We start from the raw sequence: 9,415 nt of genomic DNA, 5'->3' as shown, positions 1-9,415 counted from the left end.
ATAACTGTATTAAGTGAACACATATTGTTCATCAACCTCAACTTCGGTAATATTTAGCCTGTTCTGTCTCATCAAAGAGCTCACCTTTATTGCTAAAGCTCAGTCCATGACACTCGCCAAATGCTGCTGTACAGCAAAGTCCATGCTTCCTACAGGTACAACGCTTTGAATCGCAGCTTTGTCTACATCAACAGCCTAGTATCTTCAGAAGCTGTTCAGGTGCTGCTGTTAAAGATTTCTTCACAGGGACTAGTTTTTCACCATTCATCGTCCCACACCAGTCAGTTGGAGAAATGTCTCGGCCAAGCCATGTCTGAACCTTAAGGTAGACACTATAGCTATGGTATTTAGCTGCACTTGAAGTAGGAAAAAGGAACTGCACCAAAACAGCAATTTTCTTGGTTTCTACTTCAAAAGATCTAATCCTTGACACTGTGTTCCTCCATACACACTTGTGATAACTGCAATACCAGCAAGTTCAATCTTGTCATGTAGCGAGTCTTTCAGAAAAAATAATATCATGATTTCGGATGTTTTTTTCAAAGTGGCGCCTTTACCAATGCCATACAACCTAGAAGTTGTGTCACAGTCTGTAAATGCGTGGATAAATACGAGCAGTTTTCGTACTTTTTCCCAAGCACCTGAATGGTCTTATGTAAGTCCCAGATGTTTCTACCATCAAAGGAAGCTTTAGAATCAGTTGTGAAAAAAATGTTGTTTGCATCTGAATTTGTGTAAAAGCAAAGAAGGACAAGCAGATCGGTGTCTTCTCCAATGACTACTTGAGAGTGTTCTGTCGCACGAATGGCTGTTTTCACGATCAGAAGATCAGCATTAGCTTCGGCATGAGATGTATGACATCCAGATTGTGAAAGATGGACTGACAATATGTATATAAAGTTTTGCTTGTTTTCTGTGTTGGACAAGAATAGTTCTTTTTTAGTTTTGATGGGAGTGTTTTCTTAGAAGATTACTTTTGTTCCAGTTATACCCTTTGACCGATGATGGGTTTGATCTTTCGTTGCTGGTTGCCCTCTATAACCATCAAATATAATGTTAACACATCCATAATGTTTGTGTACCTGTCAAATGTAACTATGGCATATTTCCTGAAAAGTATCTCCATGCTTCCAATGTATTCTGTGTAGCAACGACCCTCCACCCAGCACATACGTCACATTCTCTGTGGGTATTTTTCCTCCGCATACCCCCGATTCCCATTTTGCATTTGCCAGGGATGGCTTTTGTGCTTCTTGCATCAATTCTGATGAATCAAACAAGGCTGCTGAAGCTGCACTCATTTCATATTTGAATACTTTAAATGGGTTATCGAATGAAGCATCTGAAACAGTCATAAGTCTTTGAAACAGAAGTTGTGGATCCACGTATATTTTGTCGTCGCCAATATTCACTGCATTCTTTGTGCCTAGTGTGACAGCGTTTGTTGATATTTTGAAAGAATGTGGAGCGAGAATTTTGCCTTCCATTTCCTTGAGAATGGCTTCGCCAATCGTCTTTCCGTGTCTCTTCTCCGACGGTACCAGTTTAAATGTTCCTTAGCTTTGATTCATCAGAGAAAGGACTTCTTATTTCATAAAAATGTCATTGACATTGCTTTGAGTGTCTTTGTGCTGATCACTAGTCTCATACCTCTGTCATGTGTAATCTTGAATGGCAGTGTTGACATCAGAGCAGGCAGGCATTGAAAGTAGCCACTTGACGCGTTGTATCTCTGACATTCCCCGACCTCTGGTCAGCCCTCCTGCACTTTTAACACTCCGCATGAGTGCTTGTTCGATGACTTAGTTAGTTGACAGTCCAGCCTAGAATCGATCAGCTCTTCTTATCACATGGTGACCACTAATAAGTGAGTCATAAATATTCTTATGAATTGTTTGAAGTGATGACAACGGCTGAAGATACACCCATTCTGATTTTAGATATAAGTGATGGCCAGCCGCTGCAAAGAATGGCAGCATCACTTTCACTGTCATCAAGTGAAGTTCCCAGTTTCCGGTCCTCTCAGCTTTAATGAATCTTTTAAGAATAGCAACCATGTCCATGTACTGAAGCCAGAGCTGTGCTGTTCTATTTGATCCTAGAGATGGCTTTACTGCTGAGTACCTAACAGCTGTATCTTGCAAGCAAACATTGCTTAATAGGGATTCAACATTAACCTCCTTTGAATATACACCGTGAAGCAAAGTGTTTAATTCTTTACAACCTGAAGCTCATGAGTCATCTCAGGTAAACCACTATGCACTATTGATTCACTGGAAAAATCGATGTTTTCATTCTGAGGGGCCAGTCGAAAAACCCTTTTATCAAGAAGACTTTTAAGTGCGCTATCTACAAGAATATGTCCTCTGACAGGCCTGCAAAGAGAAATAAATTGTAAAGTGTTGTTATTTCCGTTGTCCTTTTCCTTAAGGCGAAAACATACACATACTTCGCAAACGTCCGAACCTCAAGCCCGAAGAGTCTGGTTACATTGGTGCCGTGACCAGTCGGGTGACAAGACTAGAGACAAGACGTGGACCAGACAAATCATACAGAAGAGAAAGGAAGTGTGTATAAAGTAAATAAAGTAAAAAGGATCATTTAATTGATCAAGCCAATGTTAAAGTTTTAAATTGAAATTTGTCGATTGTAGCTTATGTACATTTTGAAATTCAGGTATTGAATCTATTGAACATTTATACTAGACGTGTTACGAGACACAACAATTATGGAATAAATTAAACATTTTCATAGATTCTACAACAATTCATATAATTATAGGTAAACGGGAAGCTTTGTTGGGAACAGTGACAAAAAACAAATACAACAACATATGCAACTTTCTTATTACTCTAATTAAATTTAAATACATTCAACCAAGTATAATAATAGAACACTATCCTTTGATTGATACTTGACGTATTTGAAATTATGGACTAAAATAGAAGAACAAATTGCGTTGAACAACGATAAACTTGAAACCCACAACAAAAAATGGGAAGTACTTAAACATACAATATAACCTAATAATAAAAGACACAATTAGCCATACAAAGCCTTAAAAATGCTCAAAACATAATAAACATGAATAGAATATATAAGCTTATACAGGGGACATCGATCGTATAAACATTATTCGATCGGGTGTGTATGCAATGTGTATGCGCGTGTGTGTGCGCGTATGTGTGTGCGCGTGTGTGCGTGTGTGGATGTGTGAGCATTATTGTTTTTGAATATATGTATATCCCATTAAAATTTATAGATATGTTGTATATGTTGAGAATTTAAAACTGTACTGATATATATGTCTATGTGAAAAATAAATGAGAAAAACCTCCAAAGTTTAAACAAATAATAATTATTCAAAAGGTTGAATAAAAACAAATTCCGTTGTGTTATTACAAGTTAAAGTGTTTACGAATATCATTTCTAAGAGACTGTTATATTGGTAATTTTCAAATATATTTATTAGCTTGAACCTTATGCATCGAAAATGTTTTGTTTACTTTGATTTAGATAATGGATTGAGATGATTAAGACAGGAGTAGTATTGTTTCACAACATATACTGTATTGAAAAATAATACAAATTGTTTATGGTAACTGGTTTTACTTGTACTGGTATTCAGTCAAGTATATTGATCTACTTGAGTGATCATGGCATCTATGTATAATCCTAGGTATGAACATTTTGAGGATAGTATTCATGTAGGCAGTACACATAAGAAAGAGATGAGTTTTTAAACAGACTTTATATATTTGCCTAACAAGAGCAAAAGAGTACCTTTTGATAATGGTCGACAATATGATGATAGTTCGTCGGGTGAAAATTTGCCTAATTGACATTTTGATAAGCAGTATGAGTTGCCTCCAAGGACTTTAGAGAATAACACTAGAACACAGTTTGAAATAAACATTTAGTATTCTTCTCATAATATAATGGGTACTAGCAGACCGTCTAAAGAAATTGAGCCTGATAAATTTGATGGAAAAGGTACAAAACGGCCAGATTACATTGTATATTTTAAAAGGGTTGCACAGTAAAATAAATGGGAAAATCATCAAAAAGCTTGCATGCTAGTCAATAACTTGAGGGGTGAAGCACAGAAACAGTTGAGTACCATAGACAATAGATTATTTGATTACGAGTACATCAAAACAAGACTTGAGCAGAGATTTTGTCCAAATTAAAAAGGGTTTGACATATAGGTGCGAGTTCAGGACTAGGAAAAGAGATAAAAACAAAACAGTTTCAGATGTTGGGTTCGAGATTGGGACAAAGGGCTTTTCCCTATATGACCTTAGATCTTTGGAAACCTGTTTAGTGGATCAATACAATATTGGATTAGAACATTTTGAATTACAGAAACATATGCAATTTGGTCATCCAAAATCTTTAGGAAAAGCTATAAAAGGATTAGCAACTGAGTAGTGTGCGTTGTGTGGTTTGTTGGACAAAATAAGAACACCCACTGAGGTACAGTTAGGACAAGTCTCATCACTTCGTTCTTCATCGTTAGGTCCACATTGTACACTAGTAGATATGCAAGAGGCCATGACCAATATCCTAGATCAAAAGTTAGGACCATTGTTGGAAGAGAATTTAAAAGTGTTTGGAGATAGTAGACAACAAAATAGATCTGATTATTTTTATGGTAAGCAACGGAATAGACCTGATTATTTTGATGGTAGGCAACAGAATAGACCTGCTTATTTTGATGGTAGACAACAGAATAGGGGTTAATGGACAAATTCAAATAGGTCGAGGCCGTGATTTTAATAGTAACAGACAAGATAACCATAAGAATCAGAAACATATTATTTGCCCAAATTGTGGGAAATACTCTCATGTCGAATCAAGATGTCCCAAAACAAAATATAATCAGGAAAACTATCAAGGACCAAGTTAGAGGCCAACATATGCTACAATTAAATGATAGAAATACTGATTGAAAATTAGTACTTATATAGATTAAAAACATAATTTTAGAGTATTATTACATTCCCCATTTGATAATTTAGAAAACAATTTCTATTTGAAAATAATAGGACAGTAACTGTCATTATATTTGTAACAATATATTTTTTTTTTTAACAAGAACATCAAAATAAATGCCATATTTACATAAATTGTGTTTTTTTATAAATCTAGTGAAAATCAATGTCACTGTAGTCCAATTCCTGTTGCATGTTTTACCATAAAACACTTGCAAAACGGCCGATGTATTTCCAATGTCTCGAGTATACATTGTGGTAGCGCAGGGTACGCTTCTACTCGTAACAGCCAGGCACTGGACATACATACTTTCCATCTGTTGGCAAAACCTGTCGCTTTTGACTCATCGCCATTTTTTTTAACTGAAGATTTATATTGACATATTTAAACAACAGGAAATTATAAACATTTTAACTAAAAATACAAACAATGTAACCATAATAAACGAAAAATACATACTATTTTCATGATGTATTTGTTCTTATAGTGTAATATTCTACATGCTTACATCTGTTTTACACAAATATATAGATATATATGCAAAATATATTCTGGTAATGTCATTATTTACAAGCAGAACACACTCCTTATTAATAGTTTTCTTCAAATAACACCTTCCGAGGAATCACAGTCCTCTACCCATTTAACTTTATAATTTTCCTTGGTCAACCTAGTCAATGGAAGTGAACTTTCAGAACAATCAGGAGTCATCTTGCGATAGTACCCGCATATCCCTATATATGACCTCACTTTCTGCTTATTTTGTGGACATGGCCAATCTTTAACAGCCTTTATTTTCTGTGGATCACATGTAATTTCCATTTCGGACACCAAATGGCCTAGAAAAACAAGTTTTTTTCTAAAAAAAATACATATGCTGGGTTTTAATTTTGCCATCTTAAATCTTTCCAAAACAAGTCACAAGTTCGCTAAGGCCTCATCAAAAGATTTCCCAAAAATACAAACATCATCAAAGTACACCAAACATTTTTCATAGTGTAATCCTGCTAAAATGTGTTCAACCATTCTTTCAAAACTCGCAGCAGCATTTTTCAGGCCCATCGGACAAACCTTGAACATAAATTGCTATCTTCCTGGTATTCTTAAGGCTGTTTTTGGAGCATCAAACTTATTTAATTTCAATTGCCAGTATCCACTAGCTAGATCTAAGCTATGGTAATAGTAACTATTTGACAGCTGATCCGATGTCTGATCTATTCTCGGTAAGGGATATGCATCAAAAACAGTTACAGAGTTAAGACCTCTAATATCTACACACAATCTTACAGTGATATACTTTTTCTTAATTAGATATATACCCGAAGCCAAAGGACTATGACAAGGCTGAATGACACCATTATCCAACATCTTGTACAATTCTCTATCAACTGTACCTTGCAAATGTAGAGGAACCCTTCTAGTTCTGCATTGCACAGGCTTTGCATCCCCAGTGTTTATGAAATGTTCAACTATCTCAGTTTGACCTAATTTACCATCTGGACCTAAGAAAGCATCATCATACTGTGTAAGTTAATGCTTAACGTGTTGTAACTGGTCTGGTGACATACCCTCAAGAACAGGTTGCAAATGATCTGGCAATGAAGTATTTTCTAAATCATGGCAAGAATGATCAGACCCATTTTTTCTCTTGACAGAATCAACTGCACAAACTCGACCCAAAATAATGCCACTCTTCAAACTTACTGCATACTCAGTAATGTTCATAACTGAAAGAATCACATGACTTTCCTCGTTTCTAATCAAAGACCTTGCAATGAACAAACCATCTTTAACATGTGTGGGTTCAAGCATACCAATTTTAGCTTCACAATTGCCATTAGCATATGCAGGGATGTAAATTTCTGATTTTGCAGGGATTTTTACTATTTCCGCAGCATGAATTCTTGCAAAAATTGAAGTTTGGTCTTTATGCAACTTAACTTTGCCTAATTCGGTCTTCAGCATTTTCTTGGCAATCTTAACGCTAGCATGCTAAGCCTCAAGAAAAACTATACGTAAAATCCAATAAAATTCAGCCAAATATGCCTTCAAAAACTCATGCTGAAAAGAAATATGCTCAACCTAAAATGTCAATCTATAGTTTCCTATAAGCTATATCTGATACATCTATATCCCCATTTGCTGCAACTAATGTCCTATTAGGAGGTTTTAACGGAGGTGTGTCTGTCACCATATATGTTTATGCCTACTAAACGACATAAGGGGCGAGATTTCCACTCGTTTGTCGTTTTTCATTTTGCACTTTGTAAAACAAAAGTCGAAAAACGGTTTTAGTGAATCAAGATATGCAATCATTGAACAATTAATCATTCACCTTTGAATGGAAGTACTAAAGGTTATAAAGATAAAATTAATATCAGAAAGCACATCATTGGTCGGCATATCACACAATTACTAACAAAACATAACAATATATGGATCTTAATTTTAAAGGCATTTAATAATGACTGTCGCCAATATTATAAATTGCATTAAACCTAAAACTAAACTACGTTTGTTGCAAACGGCGTGTTCCTTCATAAATACTGATTGTGTACTCTATGCGTCTGTTTTATATGTCAGTTAGCTTTGATTCGTGTCTGTTTGTTGTACTTACTTGCATCACTGGTTAAATTGAACTGAAATGCGTTGAGTTAATAACTGGCTACACTTTAGAATGTCAATTTTGTAAATATTGCAAGATCTGCCAGGTATCTAAATGGTTCCCTTATATTTTGATTGCCACCAACATCTTTTATAATTTTGAAACATTTGGACAAAACTATCACGATGAAAAGGTATGAATTCGTAAAATTGACCAGATATAATATACACTATTAATGTTTACTTTAATTTGATTCGATTTCGAAACCGTATTCATAATCTTTTTTGCAGTATATTTGGTAACAACAATCAAAGGACAGCAGATGCAACACTTAATGATGAACAAGGAGTGGTTGGCTTTTGATGGTCATGTGTTTTTTTCTTTACCACACGTCATCCTTAAAACTGGACGAGTGGTCTTATACTTGACTGAAATACACTCTTGGAGATGTTTTCTACAAAAGATCATAACATTTCTCAAACACACGTTTTGGTGTGTGTTTCTTCATATACAGTTAGATGGTGTTTGTTAGATTTCGTTACTAATTCTCAGTTCATAAATAACACTATCAAATGTATAAGAGGTGCAAAAATGTAACTAACGTGAACCTCCCGCTGGTTTCAAGTAGTTATTATTAAACAGTTTTGAGCCTTGTGTTTGAATTAGGATACATTGATTTCGAACTGAATGACAATTAAATCGATATAAAAGACGAAAGCGAACGAAAATACCACACATGTCTCTACTTTCAAGAGTTTTAGTCGCGTAGGAGTGGATTATCCGATTTGTAAGTATATTGAACGATGCAAGCGGAAAATTCATCCAACATAATTGCTAAAAAACTGTATTTGAAATAAAATGATATGAAATTGATGACTTATAGCTAAGTACTTTTCTGATCGTAGATATAACTAATAATGGTTCATTTCCACTTAGCTTGGTAGAAATACATGTTTGATTTTCTGTGTATGCATCATCCATTAGACACAAGTTATATAATATATCTCATATTTTTCTATGCTATGTATAGGCTTCATCTCATGATAGATCGAAATGGTTCCATAACAGTTTTCAACATATTATAAACTTTTGATTTATTTTTTAAATTGCATCATAGACAGTATCAGTCCGGCAGAAAAAAGCCAAATTTCAACTTAACCGTGCAGTCGCGTATATACAAAATGTTTTTACATTTTTGTGTAGGTTAGACCTTATTGTAAACGAATCCGAGTGATGCCACGCTGGCATCTTTGGGCAACTCTCTAAAACAAGATGGACGCAAACATATCTGCCGAAAAAAGAAAAACACATACAATTACTATATTTATTTATTAAAGTATATGTTAATAAAACAAATGATTACATCACAACATTAACACTCTCCTGTGCACATGTACTGGTTTAAGATGGTTTTTTGCTTGTGACAAAATCCCCATCAAATTGTCACTGTCTGAAAAAATACGTTACAAAAATCAAACTTCGATTGTATTATTAGAAAGGAGAGTCATATGAAGTATTGCGTTATTTTGGTTTGTGATTGGTAAGTTATCTATATGCTATCAAAACTATAATTATCAAAAGTTTGCAAGTTTAAGCAGATGACCATGTCATGTACGTAATGTTCGTTACAATGTCTACTAAGCTCATTTACATTTTCTTATTTTGGGATTCATAATCATCTTGTTCAAACTATAAAACTGTATCCCAGCGACAAAATTCTACTGCATAATTTCGTAATTCCAAATTTACAACCATGCAATACACGGTTACAATGAAATGTAACATACGTTACCACGACCACTAAATTTCAGTTCT

This window comes from Mya arenaria, chromosome 9 (genome assembly GCF_026914265.1).
Source record: "Mya arenaria isolate MELC-2E11 chromosome 9, ASM2691426v1".
In the NCBI taxonomy this organism is placed as follows: domain Eukaryota; kingdom Metazoa; phylum Mollusca; class Bivalvia; order Myida; family Myidae; genus Mya; species Mya arenaria.
The sequence above is the reverse complement of the archived record's forward strand: the minus strand, read 5'-3'. Positions refer to the sequence as shown.